Here is a 16490-nt window from a genome sequence, read left to right as displayed (position 1 = left end):
TGCTACTATAATCAGATTGTTATGTTCCTTAACCAAAACTACTATATGTATTTGTAACTCTAATTCTTTGTAAATATGATTCCCACTGCCTATTCCATTCTTTTTCCTGTCTTCTACCTGCCTAGGTTAAACACTATTTTATATCATGACCCCATTAGCTCAAAATAGCCTTTTACTTATGAACTTCTATAGCATTTAGTAATTCTCCATCTTAATCATAAGCTACCATATTGCATGCCTTGTCACCTCAATTAAGAGTGTTATCTGCTATGGGTGCAGTGATGCATGCCTGTAATCCCAGCAGTTCAGGAGGAACGCCAGTTCAACGTCAGCCTCAGTAACTTAGTGAGGCCCTAAGCAACTTAGCAAGACCCTGTCTTAAATAAAATATAAAAAAGGACTGGGGATGTGGCTTAGTGGTTAAGTGCCCCGGGTTCAATTCCTGGCACAAAAAAAAAAAAAAAAAAAAAAAGTGTTATCTTTGGGGTTTGAGGTGCTCTCAATGTAGAGCACATACCTAGTATGTATGAAGCCCTGGGTTTGATCTCTAGCATCACACACACACATTCTCTCTATTTCTCTCTCTCTCTCTAACACACACACACACACACACACACACAGAGTTATCTTTTAAAAGCCCTTTTCCACTCTCCAAATGAAATCAAGTGTAATTCCAGTATATAAGTTTATGAAGTAGAACGTTTGCCTGAAGCAGAAACCTCACAAACTAGGCCTGGCCCATGAGCTGCTTCTTCAGCACTCCCCAGCCCTCAGATAATCTTTGAAATAACCTTATAGTATGCGATTTTTCAGTCCTTCTCAAAGCTTTAAGGGAAGAAAACTCCTTAACTTTACAAGAATGAAAAACTTAATGCTGCATAAGTCAATGTAATTCTGAAAACAAACTGAAAAATATTTAAGTGGCACTAAGTCCTGTGTTAAGCAATAACAAATTAAATATGAATCTCATATAACTCTCAACTTTAAAAGGGTAGAGAAACTGGTTATTGTGTATCTATAGTCTCAGCTACTTGGGAGGTTGAGACAGAACTGCTCAAGTCCAGGAGCTCTAGACCAGCCTGGGCTACAAAGATCCTTTTATCTTTTAAAATAAATAATAAAGTAAATAAAATAAAAGTCTAGAGCTGCACAGATCAAGGTGATCACTAGCTACATGTGACCATTTAATTAAAATTTAAAATAATTAAAATTGAGTTCTCAGTCCTACTGGGCAAATTCTAAGTGCAAAATAATCACAAACATATATGGCTACTGCCTTTTCCCACTGGACAGCAAAGAACATTTCCATCAAAGTATGACTGAACAGTACTTACTGGTAAAGAGGAAACTAATACCAACAAAAAACTTTAATACAAAATGGTGGATAAAATGATATATGTAAACTCTGGGATACTATAAAAGCAGAGGACAAACTAGGTCTTAGAGGTTATGAAGGCCTTCTACAATAAATGGTAGGTGAGGTTAAATTTGAAAGGTTTGGAGAACTAGGACAGGGGAATCTATATTTCAGGCAGTAGAAAAAGCATGGGCTAAGACAAGTTAAATTTGAAGATTAAAAAAAGTAACAGCAATTACTGTACTGTACAGAGTAAAAGTCAGACTGCAGTGAAGATGCTTTTCTACAAAGACAAAATAATAAATACCCGATTTCAGAGAAAATGAAGGAAAATTTTTAAAAAGAAAAATAAGTTATCAGATCTCTCCAAATTTGGCTTAAATTCACGGCAGGACAATGGCAAATGCTTCATGGAGAAGTAATAATTCATGTTCTATTTCCCAATGATGTTTGAGTCAAAATGAGAATGACTCATACCAAGTGTTAAACTGCCTTGACAAGTTACATTTAACTCTGATCTGAGGACCTACACCAAAAAGTCAGGAGATTCACAATGCTGTTCAGACATTTCATAACTTAATATTGCCCATCAGTTTTACTGCTTGTTCCTACTCCATTCACTCTCACATGCTGCTAAAAAAACTTTAACACATTCATTTCTCTTTTTAAAACACAGTATTTCCAAACTCTTCTTCCAGGCTGATAACCTCCTACTTCATTAAGGACAAAAAGAAAAGAAAAAACACCAAAGCAACTGCAAGAGACCACATCAGACTAGGACCATCACATCTACTGACCTGGCAGAACTTGCTATCACATACTTTGCCTTATCTCCTATGATCATAAAGTCACTCTTCTACTTGTACACTAAATTGTTTTCTCTCTTACCTCTTCAGAGGCACTGCTTCAGCAATTCTCTCCTTCTCAAAATCACTGATGTTTCACTATCTTATGGTTCATTTCTACTATGATATGCCTTTATTTTCTCATCAAAAATTTCTTGACCCTACTTCCCTGTCTTAGTACATTTTGTGCTGCTATAACAAATATCTGATGCTGGATAACTAATAAAGTAAAAAGGGTTATCTAACTCACAATTCTGGTGGCTGGGGGAGGTTCAATCAACATGGTACTCGAGTATCGGCGAGAGAACCTAGTTGTGTTACAACATGGCACAAAAGCAAAAAGGGAACTGGCAGCATGCAGAAGCGGCCAAGGCAATGAAGGAAAGGTAGGTAGCCTTGCTTTTTTTGAGACAGCATCAACCCATTCCTGGTGCTGGGGACTGAACCTAGGGCTAGACAAGCATTCACTATTCAGCTACATCCCCAGACCAAGTTCCTACCTCTTAAAGGTTCTACCACCTTAACACCACCACTCTGGGGATCAAGCACATGAACTTGTGGGGGACAAACCATACCCAAACCATAGCACTATCTTCATTTCCTGCTTTCTTAAAGTCACTCCAATTAAAAAAATTTCCTTTAGCTTTACTTTTGTGTAGATCTCACCATAAGAATACTGCCCCTTTCAGCCATTATGAAGTCGAACAACAATAAGTGCTGGCGAGGTTGTGGGGAAAAGGGTACACTTATACATTGTTGGTGGGACTGCAAATTGGTGCAGCCAATTTGGAAAGCGGTATGGAGATTTCTTGGAAAGCTGGGAATGGAACCACCATTTGACCCAGCCATTCCCCTTCTAGGTCTATTCCCCAAAGACCTAAAAAGAGCATGCTACAGGGACACTGCTACATCGATGTTCATAGCAGCACAATTCACAATTGCAAGACTGTGCAATCAACCTAGATGCCCTTCAATAGACGAATGGATAAAAAAAATGTGGCATTTATACACAATGGAGTATTACTCTGCAGTAAAAAATGACAAAATCATAGAATTTGGTGGGAAATGGATGGCATTAGAGCAGATTATGCTAAGTGAAGCTAGCCAAGCCCTAAAAAACAAATGCCAAATGTCTCCTTTGATATAAGGAGAGTAACTAAGAACAGACTAGGGAAGAAGAGCACGAGAAGAAGACCAACATTAAACAAGGATGAGAGGTGGGAGGGAAAGGGAGAGAGAAGGGAAATTGCATGGAAATGGAAGGAGACCCTCAGGGTTATACAAAATTACACACAAGAGGAAGTGAGGGGAAAGGGAAAAACAGTACAAGGGGGAGGAATGAATTACAGTAGAGGGGGTAGAGAGAAAAGAGGGGAGGGGAGGGGAGGGGGGATAGTAGAGGATAGGAAAGGCAGCAGAATACAACAGACATGAGTTTATCAATATGTAAAGCAATGAAGTATAACTCATGTGATTCTGCAAGCTGTATACGGGGTAAAATGGGAGTTCATAACCCACTTGAATCAAAATGTGAAATATGATATATCAAGAACTATGTAATGTTTTGAACAACCAACATTAAAAAAAAAAAAAAGAATACTGCCCCTTTGTTAACTCCACAATGCATTTCTCAACTTTTTATCTTAATTATCAGCAGAATTTCACACAATTAACCACTATTAATAAACTTTCTTCATCTGATTTCCTACCTCACTGGCTGCTCCTTCTCAGATTCCTCTTTCCTCCAGTTTTGGATCTCTTCTTTTTCCTTTCTATACTCATCCCCTTGATGAGCAAACATTAGTCTCATAGTTTTAAATATCATCTAAATCCCCTAATTTAGTACAGGCTAACTGATATAATATCCCAAAACTATAAGAACTCAAACACAATGTAGTGTATTCATTAGTTATCCAACAGCACTAGGTGACTGCACAGGTTAGCAGGGTGGTCCTTATCCCCACATTCTGGAAACTATGCTGTGGATAACCTATCATTTATAACACATAACTGTCAACATATTCTGGTAATCATCTCAGTTCCAGCCAGCCATGAGAAAACAGGAATGGAGGGTATTTGTATGGACCAGATCTAGAAATCATACATATCATTTGTGTTCACATTTCACTAGCTAGAACTCAATCACATGACCACACCTAACTGCAAGCAAGGGAGAAATGTTGTCTAGCTGTATACCAAGAATTAAATGAGACATGGATATAGTGAACTCTGTCACATGTCCCTACTCCAAAACTCAAGAGTCACATATTCAACTACTTACTTACTTGACATCTTAGATAGCTCCAAACAGCTTTTTTTTTTTTTTTTTTTTTTTTTTTTTTTTTTTTTGGTGGGGGGTGTCTCACCAAGTTGCAGGGGTTGGCCTTGAACTTGTGATCCTAGCTTCCCAAGTTGATTTAAGCTTCCTGAGTCACTGGGATAACAGGCTCTTGCCATTACACCCAGCTTCCAAACTGAATTCTCTATCTGTGCCTTTTTCTTCCCACTTGATACTTTTTTCTTACATACCTCATGTTCAATCCAACAACAAATCCCACTGGACCACTTGGTACTTCTACTGCACCACTCTGGCTTAGATGAGTGCAAGAGTGAGTGCAAGAGCTTTCTCCCTAGTTACCCAGCTTCTATCCTGCAATTTTACATTCTATTCTCTATACCACAATTACCGTACTCCTATTAAAATGTACTGAGATTATGTCACTCGGTTCTGGCTGCTCATACCCTGAGGAGTTTCCCTCTCTCCTCTCTCCTCCCCTCTCTCCCTCTCTCTCTCCCTCTCCCTCCCTCCCCCCCCCCCTCCTTTTAAAGACAGGCTAAATTGCCCAGGCTGGCCTTGAACTTGTAATCCTCCCATCTTAGCCTCTCTGCGCCAAATGCCCAATTACTTCAGAAATTCATCTCCTACTACCTTTCAGTTTTTGAGTTACTCCAGCAACCTTGGTCTCCTGGTTTCTTGAATTGGGAAGGCCTGCTCCTGTCGCAGAACCCGTGAATTATTTGGCTTTTCTGCCTGAAATGCTTTGTCCTGGCCTCCTGAAGATTTTTGTCAGATGTTAACTCTCAATTGAGGTCTACCTTGACATCCCTGTTATAAACTGCAATCTATATCCTCCAACTCTACCTTCTTCTATGTTCATTTTTCCATAGTTCTTATTAACTTCAAACATACTACATAATTTGTTTTTTGTGTGTCTATGGTTTGTTTGTCTGTCCTCCTATCCTCTGCCCCCTCCCCCCACATACAGCTATACCAGAATGTGGCTAGATAAGGGCAAATACTTTTGTCTTCAAACATACTTCCAAATACTCTGATTACTATCTATGATATAGCAGGGACTCAGATATTTATGGAATTCACAAATACATGTTGTCCTATAAAATGATTCAATGTAAAAGTCACCAATGTAGTTTTGGATGATTGACCAGTAAATAGTGACCATAGTTTTAAAAAATGCTAAAACACAAGTCACAATGTTCATTACTTATCCCTATAGAGCCATAACACAGAATCTTTCTACTAACATATTAAAAGGTTTTACCTCTTGGACTGGGGCTGTAGCTCAGTGGCAGAGCGCTTGTCTAGCATGCATGAGGCACTGGGTTGGATCCGCAGCACCACATAAAAATAAACAAATAAAATAAAGGCATTCTGTCCATCTACAACTACAAAAACATTTTTTTAAAAGGTTTACCTCTTTTCCATAAATTGCTTAACCAATATATCAATATGTTGCCATTCATGTTTAATTCAAAAGTACTTTAAAGATAACATAATTGGAATGAAGTCAACATTCAAACAGTTCTACTAAATCAGTCATAAGGACTGCCAAAAGTTCTACTAGGCACCTGTGCTAAGTATGTAAATAAATTTTCTTAAAAAAAAAAAGAAAGAAAGAAAGAAAAAAGAAACAGATTTCTGAAGGAAAATCTCAAATAGGTTTATCTCCTGTTTTGAAAATCAGGAAAAAAATTAATAGTATTTTAATTTTGTGAAGGCTTTTACATATTCATCATCTCACCCTATTCTCATATCACTCTTAGGACACAACATATTTGGGCTACCAAGTTCAGTGCCTAACTTAAGGGGCAGTGGCAATCAAGAGATGCCCCATGTATATGGAACTTAAGGTTGGAATAACTGAACTGTATTAGGGTCGTGTGACAAATGAAAAGGTAGAAATTATCTAGCCCTTTGTTCATGTTGTAAGAACTGTTCTAATTTTGTTTGGCCACCTTGTAGATTTTGAAACAGCACTTCCAGGGAAGGAGAAACATTTTGACAGATGGTTTTTCAACTGTTGCATACAGGAAAGTGTAAGTTCTAATAACTTTACAATATTGCTGCTGGTACTTGTAACTAACTGTTATACTTGTAACTAACTGTTATTCTAACTCAACTGTTGTTAAGTTGGTGTGTTTAAAAAAAATTCTCATTGTAAAAAATACTTTTTGTGTTTAAGTCAAGAAATACTCATTTTTGTTTTTTCTTGTACTGAATATATAAAACTTGTAAATAACACCATTTTTTACTCTATTTTTAGAATAGCTTAATTAAAATAAAATTTTGTTGCTTTAAATTAGTCACTTTGAGTATTTTAAGCAGTGTAGCATACTGATTGGGATTATTCCTCCACTGACCTAATATTTCCTGCCTTTGCAGCAATTATTCTGCAAAATAAATTTCTGGTTGGGCTTACAGATGTATTTTTTTTTTAATATTTATTTATTTTTTAGTTCTCGGCGGACACAACATCTTCGTTGGTATGTGGTGCTGAGGATCGAACCAGGGTCGCACGCATGCCAGGCGAGCGCGCTACCGCTTGAGCCACATCCCCAGCCCACAGATGTATTTTTAATAATAAAGGAGATTACAAGTACCAGCAGCAACATTGTAAAGTTATTAGAACTTATACTTTTCTGTATGCAATATCTGACTCTTCTTATTCCTTTTCCTGTTTCATAGTTCATACTCTCTGTAACTTAGAGAGGGAAAAAAGCATACAATTATTAATTTAACAGTCTTAAGTAGATGTGATTATTTTTAAACGTTCTTGTTAGCCTAGTTTCTGGTAATGTTATATGAAGGGAATTTAATTCCATTTAAAATATTCTGTATTTTTTATGACTATGAAGCAATTACTGCCTTTATAACTTTTTTAAACTGTAAAAGGCTGAAATACAATAGTTAATTACTCCTAAATAACTAAAAATTGGTTTTTGGTTTTGGTGCTAGGGATTGAACCTAGGGCTTTGAACACTACAAGCATGCACTCTACCATTGAGCTATACCTCAAGTCTTATTTTTTATTTTTTAAATTTTTTTTTAGTTGTAGGTAAACACAATACTTTTACTTTCTTTATTTTTATGAGGTGCTGAGGTTCAAACCCAGTGCCTCACATGTGCTAGGCAAGCACTCCACCACTGAGCCACAACACCAGCCCCTTACTATTTTTAATTATAATTATATCACTATGCTTTCAGAGAACTTCAGATAGGGAACAAAATAAAATTCAGAGTAGTCCTTACATTCCTATTCTAGAGCCAATGAATGTGTTTATTTCCTCTTAGATTGTACATGATCACCTCTAGCACTCACCATCTGTGCAGTCTTTGTAATTGTAGTGAAACTAAAACTTTGGGGGGTAGAAGATACTTTTGAGAATCTAAAGAAAGTCATAAGATTCTCTTCTTCCCAACGTTCAGTAACACATGAAATTTAAAAATCAAATTTCAAACCTCTAAAAATCCTCTGAGCTAGATTTACCTTATTTGAAGACTTAACTATAAAGATACAGTAATCAAGATAATGTGGTATCAGCCTAAGAATAGACAGAAAGATCAGTAAAACTGAGAAGAATCTAAAATACACAAACATAAGCAATTGACTTCAATAAAGGTACAAAGATAATTACATAGAAAAGGTGAGTGTTTTCAAAAAATGTGAAACATCTGTACATCCTTACATAAAAGAATGAATGCCAGGACCCCATGGATACCAAAATTGGAGGATGCTCAAGTACTTTACATACAATGTTGTGGTAAATATGCACAAAACTTGTGCACATCCTCCTACTCCTATAAATCATCTGTAGATTACTTATAATACGTAGAACAAAGTAAATGTTATAGAAATAGTTGTTATACTATATTGTTTAGGGAACAATGACAAGAAAAAAATCTATACTAATTCAGTATAGACCCAATTCATTAAAAAAAAAAAAAAAATTCCCCCAGTGCTAGGGCCTGAACCCAGGGCTTCACACATGCTAGGCAAGAGCTCTACCACTGAAGAACTACACCTCTGGCCCTTTTCGAATATTTCTGATTCTTGTTCAACTGAATTTACAGATGCAACAGGGCCAGCTACATACAAAAATTAACTCCAAGTGGTTCATAGACATAAGTGTAAAAGGTACAAATTCTATAATACAGAAGACTTTCATGACTCATGAACTATAAAAGAGAGAATTCATTAATTGATCTCATCAAAAAATAAAACTATGTCTTGGAATGTGGTTCAGTGACACAGCTTACCTAGCAAGCATAAAGCTCTGGCTTTAATCCTCAACACTTTAAGGAAAAATAAAGAGCTGGGCATGGTGGCGCATGCCTATAATCCCGGCAGCTCAGGAGGCTGAGACAGGAGGATTATGAGTTCAAAGCCAGCCTCAGCAACAGTGAGGCACTAAGCAATTCAGTGAGACCCTTACTCTAAATAAAACACAAAAAATTGAGATGGGGATGGGTTCGGTGGTTGAGTGCCCCCAAATTCAATCCCTGGTACCAAAAAAAAAAAAAAAAAAAAAAAAAAAAAAAAAGAAAGAAAAAGAAATAAAACTTCTGGTCGTAAAGAGACACTTAGGAAAACGAAACATATCAAGACTTACATCTTGATATAAATATAGTACTTTACAGCTCTCCACAGTAAGAAAATGAATATCAAATAAAAAGATTTAAACAGATACTTCACCAATGAAAACATAGATTGTAAATAAGTACCTAAACAGATGTCTAATTCACTTAGGAAAAAAAAATTAAAATCACAATGAGCCACTACTACATTCCTAATAAAATGGCTAAAAGACTGACTATTCCAAATGTTGCCAAAGATAAGAGAATAACAAACTCTTGTTCATTGTGGGTGGCAATTTCTTATGAAGTTAAACACATGACCCATCAATCCCACTTCTAAGAGAAATGAAAACCTGAATCCAAATGTTTAGAGGAAGAGGGATGGAAGGAAAACGAACAGGGCAGGGGATTTTCGAGGACGGTGGAATCTGATAGACATCATTATCCAAAGTACATGTATGAAGACATGAATTGGTGTGAAAATACTTTATATACAAACAGGTATGAAAAATTGTTCAATATGTGTAATAAGAATTGTGATGCATTCCGCTGTCACATATTTAAAAAAAATAAAACCAATTAAAAAAATACTTTATTTCCCCCCCTCAAAAAAAAAAAAAAAGAAACTAATTGACTGATACTGTAACATAGATGAGTCTCAAAAGTATCATACCAAGAGAAAAAATCCAAAACACACAAAATTACATAGTATATTATTCCATTTATGACTTTCCGGAAAAGGCAAAACTAGAGATCACATCCACATAGGTGTTTGCCAGGGACAGAAAGTGGGAAATGAGACGAGTGGAAAGAGGAAATGGGAAACATTCTGGGATGATAAAAATATTCTGTATTTTTGATTGTGCGAAAGTTACATGGTTATACATAACTTTATCAAAATACAAACCTGTACATTTAAAATGGTAAATTATGTGTAAACTATATCCCCAAAATCTAATTTTTAAAAAAGGAGTTATGAACTTTCTATAGGCCTCTAAATCATCTCTTAATTTCAGAATCTCAAATATGATAGTTTCTCTGGCTGAGACCTCCGGTATCAGAAAACTTCAGTTCTTGAAGTTTGAACTAAATCCGGCCCATGACCTGTTTTTATTTAGTCCACAAATTAAGAATGGTTTTTACAATTTCAAGTGGTTGAAATAAAATTAAGACTATTTCGTGAGACTTTGTGCTTGATGGCATATGCCTCTAATCAGGAGGCTGACGCAGGAGGGTTGCAAGTTTGAAGCAGCCCCTACAATTTATCGAGAACCTGTTATCAAAATTTTAAAAAGTTAAAAAAAAATTAAAAAGCTGGGGATGTGACTCAGTGGCAAAGTGCCTCTGGGTTCAACCTGCCAAAGGGGGTGGGGGGAAGACTTTCATATTTCAGTGTCCTTAAATAAATTTTACTGGAACACAGTCAAGCTCATTCATTTTTATACTGATTATTAGCTGGTTTTGAGCTACAATAACACTGTTGAAAGGTTGTGACAGAAACCTTATGGCCCACAATGCTCTTCAGAAAGTGTGTTGACCCCTCGGTTAGACACAAGTTGATTATGACACTTGAGAAGATTCATACCAATCCAAACCTCTCCTTTATACACAGTAGCTCTATCATTTTTATAGCCATAAAACCTTTTTTCAAGAAAACCAACTCATAAAGTAGATAAATGAAGAACTTCAATAATTAAAGTACAGAGACATTAAACACAGCACTGGGGTAAGCTCTAAAGAAGGTTTCTGAATCCTTACAACAGGGTTTTGCAAATTGCCTGTTGCATTTTTTTTTGTGTCAATCTAATAACTGATTTTATGACTAGCATTTTCAAAAAGAGAAAAAAAAGATGAATAGTATAGAAAATCAATGTCTCATATCTAAAAGAGTTTCATTAACTCTTTCACTAAGTATCTGAGTACCTATGTGCCAGGTACTGTTACAGAAGGTGAGGATAAAAAAAGGTAAAAACATACAAATCTATGTCACTTGTGTATATACTGGGGCAATTTAAAATGCTTTTTTCTTACAGGAGTAGAGTGTCTTTTTAAAAATTATCCTCTGGATATTCTGAAAACCACCATCCTATGATACATTTGTCCCCAAAGTGCTGTCAATAACTAGCTACATATTAAGAATGAAAATAATCTTTCATTTGATGTTACAGAGCTTCCAGAAGATACAAAGTTAATAGAGTTCAAAGCAATTTTTATATTCTGTATCAAAGGCATTCCTAAGGCTCAGAAAGGAATGTAAAGTTACAAGGCATCAATTTCCCTCTTTTGCACAGTCTTGATATAGGAAGGAAAAATAATAATAGTTTGTTGGTGTTTTTTTAAAGCCCAAGAGAAAATGAAACCAGAATAATCTCAGAGGGTAGAGGGGTGAAAAAAAAAATAATTGCTTAATGTTAGTCTAGAGGCAGTATTAAGAGTTACTTCTGACTATCACACTAATTATGTACGAAAGTAAATTAGGTTAGTAGCCCAAAGAGACTGAAAACTAAAAACTACCTCCAAAAACATAGCATTGCCTTCATAAAATATTTAAGAAAGGAATGGAACAAATGAAGCTTTTGTTTTTACTAACAAAGTTATTTCTAACACTACAATTAAGAAAGCCCTACTTAACTTTAAAAGACAGTAAAGCTCCCAAGCAGGCCCACCTACTTTGAAATCAAAAGTTCTACATTTCTAATTATGACTTTACAGAATAACCAATATAGGTGAAATAAAGAGAATCAGAAAACTACAAAATAATTTAACTCCTGAGAAAGAAAACCTAGTAAGATACCAAAAAAAGGGGGGGGGTGTCTTATCTTAATGACAATTTGAGGCAAAAATATTGGAAAATTAGGATATTATGACAAAATGGTCAATAAATTCTCAGTTAAATTAAATATTCAAGGTGTCAAAATAAAAAACATTTTATCAGTTCTGAAGGAAAAATTTATGATTAGATAAAAAAGGAAAAGAAAGAACACCAAGTAGTTGTCTCATTTTACAAGGTAGGCACAGGTCTTAGAAAATGCCAAAAAAATGGCCAGGCACAGTGGGGAGTGCCTGTAATCCCAGCACTTGGAAGGCTGAGGCAGGAGGATCACAAGTTCAAAGCCAGCCTCAGCAATTTAGAGGCTCTAAGCAACTCAGTGAGATCCTGTCTCTAAATAAATGGGCTGGGAATGTGGCTCTGTGGTTGATGCCCCTGGGTTCAATCTCTGATACCAAGGGGGCAGAGGAGGAAGGAAAGAAGGAAGGAAGGAAGGAAGGAAGGAACAAACGAACAAATGAACGGAGGGAGGGAAGGAGGGAGGATGCAGCTTCCTCATCACTCACAGACAAAGGTTCTATTAGTTAGATCTGCTTCCTAATCATCCTAATCAGGAAAGTGGGGATCAGAAAAACATGAAAAGTCAGATTGTTCTAGCTTGTTATCCTAATATAATTTTTCTAGCTATTGTCCAAATACAATCAAATCAAATTTGTGTTCAGGTTTACTACATTCAAGTATTCAAGTATCCAGTCCAACACTCTTTTCTCATCTCTTTACTGACAATAAATATTAGTGACCAATATCTGATAATTTCCTAAATAAAAGGGGTGAGTAGATGCATAAAGGAGTTCATTAAGGTGAGGAGAAAGAAAAGTGTACCGAAAGGGAACACAGAAATACCAAAGACAGCTGTTGCATAGTTTTCTGCCTAAAGGAAACCTTTGACTATTATCTAGACAAATATTAACATTAATAGCCAGAACTGCACATGCATCTACCTTAGTGGGAATACCACTCCTACCTTAGTGGGAATACTACTTTTCAGGGATATAATGCAATCTAACCCCTGGTTCACAAACACTACATTCAATTTGGACCTCATTATAAGGGAGATCCCCTCCCAGAATATTCCCTAGTTATTGCATTATCATAATTACATAGCTTAACCAAAATTGTCCATAAGGGATCTTGAAAACAAGAAAAAACAACTGCAATTGTAATCCAAATATAAGAAACTGCCTTCTACCGAAACACAGCATAAGAGATGCAGGGTAATATCCTAGTATCACATATTTTTTATATTCAATGTATTTATTGTGCCTTATTTTCATATTATTACCATATACCACATAATCATCTAAAGCAACATCAAATTGGGGATGTAGTTCAGTCATAAAGTGATTGCCTAGCATGCATGAGGCCCCGGGTTCAACCCCCAGTCCCACCAAAATAATTAATAATAATAATAAATTATTCATGAGACAGGTACAAGGGCTCTGTAATTTATCAAGACAGTCAAATTCAACAGGAAAAAATAGAGGCTTCAAAAACAGCCTGAAAGACACATCAAAGAAATATGAATGATCAAAAGTAAACATTTAATGCCCCAAGTATAAACACATTCATTTAACAAACATTAAATAAGTTCCTTTCTAATATTCTAATTTAAGCCCCTACAAAGTTATAAAAATACAAGACATGAAATTTGTTAATTCCTCAAAGTAATTTTAAATACTAAAATCCACATTCTATATCTAAGATGTTTGAATATAAAAAATTTAAAATAAACTACTATCCAAAAAAGCTGATTAGCGAAATCATACCCTAATGATACATAAAAAGTTTTGCTATATTTTTAAGTTAAAAAGAATTACAAAATGGGTATGGCATACACTTGTAACTTCAGATACTTAGGAGGTTGAGGCATAAGGATCCAAAATACAAGGCCAACCTGGGCAACTTAGAGACACCCTGGCCAAATAAATAAATAAGAATAGGGACACTGTTCTGAGGTAGAGAGCTTTCCTAACATGCGTGAGGCCCTGAGTTCAATCTCAGTACCAGGGGGAAAAAAAATTACAAAACCACGTACAGTGTACTACAATAGCACAGAAAGAGGAGACAGAAACCAAAATGTTTATAGTAATTTTATCTTGGTGGTAAGATTATAGATGACTTTTTTTTTCCTTTTTCCTTTTTGTATTTACACTTCTGATTTTTCAATATGAATGTGCTTTCCCTCTGTAATTAGAATTTATTTACGACAGGTGAAATTTCCCTCTTGACAAACTTCTTTTTAAAAGCTTATATTTTAATGTCAGGTAAGATAAATTTTCAGAATGTAATATGCTGTTACACAGAAGCACAATTTTTCATGTCTTCCCATGTCCTTGACAATTATATGATATTCTTTTTAGTACAATATAAGAAAGACAGTTTAATTAAAAGATCATTGTAAATGTCAATTTCTACTGAATATCAACTTCAAATTAAAATTATATCTTGAAAGAATTTTGTTTTCTGTAATATTGATATCTACACTCAAAAGTGGTAGACTTTTTATCATTTATTCCCCCCCCAAGATAAATACCTTTATTATTAGCTCTTTAAAAAACATTGAGGATAAACTATTCATCACTAAACACTGAAATCCAGGAGGAGGGAGTCAGTGGAAAACATTTGTATTTTACTAAATAAAATTAAAGAATGCACTTACAGTTTCAGAAGATGCAAACATGTTTTCCAACTGCTGAAAATTTAAACTTAATTTCATCTAGCCTAGAGGTTCTCAAGCACTGATATGTGGGAGTTGCTCAGGAAGTAAGCCAAATACAGAAAACCATAGCCCTAGTGCTCACCTAAGGCACTATCCAGCAGGTAGAATTCTGAACAGCCTGGTCCTTTCAAGTGAAATAGTGGGGCAGAAATTTGACTTAATAAAAGCCTTCTCTATAGAATTGCAAAGTGTCCCAATAATTCTGAAAGGAACTTCTCAATGTAAACAATGGTATATCAGAGAATTACAATTTCATAACTCCTATCCATTAATTCATCTGTTCTTCTCTGTAGTAGCCTTCAAACATCTATACAATTCAACAAAACCACACATGCACTGCAGAGTAAGAAAACCCCAAAGGCACCTGTGCCTGATAAGACAAAGGCATATCCGATTTCAGGAGAAAATAGACAGCAGATGTGACCCCTGTATTTATCCATTAAAAACAATGTATCCTAAAAATAAATTTCCATGTCAACCGAACAAAGATGTTTATAAATAAGAAGGAATGTGGAGGTGTGGGGAAGACAAGAGGAAGCTTCAGTAAGTTAAGTACCCAAAGCCAGGAAACAAGACAGAATGAATGGTAAGAGGGCAAGGGAAACAGAATAAACTAGGAACTGGATGAAGGGAAGAGCTTTATCCTTGGAATCCAAGCAGTTGAGAGAAATGAATAGATATTAGTAGGAACTGATGTGAACAGAAAACTGGAAAGTGAAATGATTTTAAGTTAAGAAATAAGAAAAAAGGGGAAATTTAGACTAGACCAAGTGTGCACATTTTGGGCACAGATGGAGATGGTATATAAAAGGATCGAAAACAATAAAAAAAATTAGACTAATTTCCAAACTAAAGAGGATGAGGCAGAAAAAAGAAAATTGCAAAGAACGAGATGTTATAAGAATTGGGAAACAAGATGTAAGTAGCAGGAAAGAAAAGAACTCTAAGTCTACAAAATGAGTCACAGTAATCAATAATAATATAGGTAGGACATATATTACATTATTAGTTGTAAAGTATAATAGTGTATTGTTCTGTGTAGTAAGGTACCAAATTCTGAATATAGTGAAGTTTATGCAATGAAAACGTAAGTTAAGTACCTTGACAAGGTGACAAAAGGCTTAATAGTGCAAAGACAGGAAAGAGGCAAAAACTGAAGAGAGGAAAAAGTGAGAGAGAAATAGGACGAAAAGAAGGGCAACACAGAGAAATCAATCAAATTTACTTAAAAAAAGAATAAAGAGGTGTGGACGCACAGTGAGAGACTAGTCAAAAGGTGTCAGTAGGGTAAGGGTGCAAAAGAGCCAAGCGAAACCGGAGGGAATCTTGACAGCTTCAGGGTTCAGAAAGTGAGCAGCTTTCAAGTGTCCAGAAGGGTTCCTGAAGATAACAATAGATAGGAACGACGGAAAGGAGCGGCGGAGCGAAGCAGAGGGCCTCAAGAGGACCAGGGTTAAGAGAAGTGCAGAGGTTAGGAGGCTGGCAGGTCCGACAAATGGAAAACGTGCGGGGCGAGAGGCGAGGACGGGATGGGGGTTACCAGTCAGAGACAGAGCACTTGACAAATATCAGGGACGAGGGACCCGAGACCGGGACGAACAGGGCAGCAGAAACTGTGCGATCCGGGGGCGGGAAAGCGAAGACAAAATCCCAACTATCCGCCTGGGAGAACAGGTGAAAAGAAATCCCCCCAACAAGTACCGAAGTGGAAGGAGGGACAGCGGCCTGACGAGGGTGGGAGGGTGGTCAGGGGGAGGAGAGAGAGACGCGCCCCGTCACCCCGGACCCGGGAATAATCCCACACGGCGGTAACCCGGGCCGGGTCCTGGCGGGTCGCACACCTACAGCCTCCACTTCGACGAAGC

At 36.4% G+C, this 16490-nt stretch overlaps 1 protein-coding gene across 3 annotated transcripts in view; it reads right to left on the bottom strand.

Annotated features, from left to right (window-relative positions):
* Braf (B-Raf proto-oncogene, serine/threonine kinase) overlaps positions 1–16490 on the bottom strand; it is a 177600-nt gene that overhangs the window by 160591 nt on the left and 519 nt on the right. The window lies entirely within an intron of this gene.

Source organism: Urocitellus parryii, chromosome 3 (genome assembly GCF_045843805.1).
Source record: "Urocitellus parryii isolate mUroPar1 chromosome 3, mUroPar1.hap1, whole genome shotgun sequence".
In the NCBI taxonomy this organism is placed as follows: Eukaryota; Metazoa; Chordata; class Mammalia; order Rodentia; family Sciuridae; genus Urocitellus; species Urocitellus parryii.
Note: the sequence above shows the minus strand (reverse complement) of the source record. Positions and strands in the feature narration are given on the sequence as shown.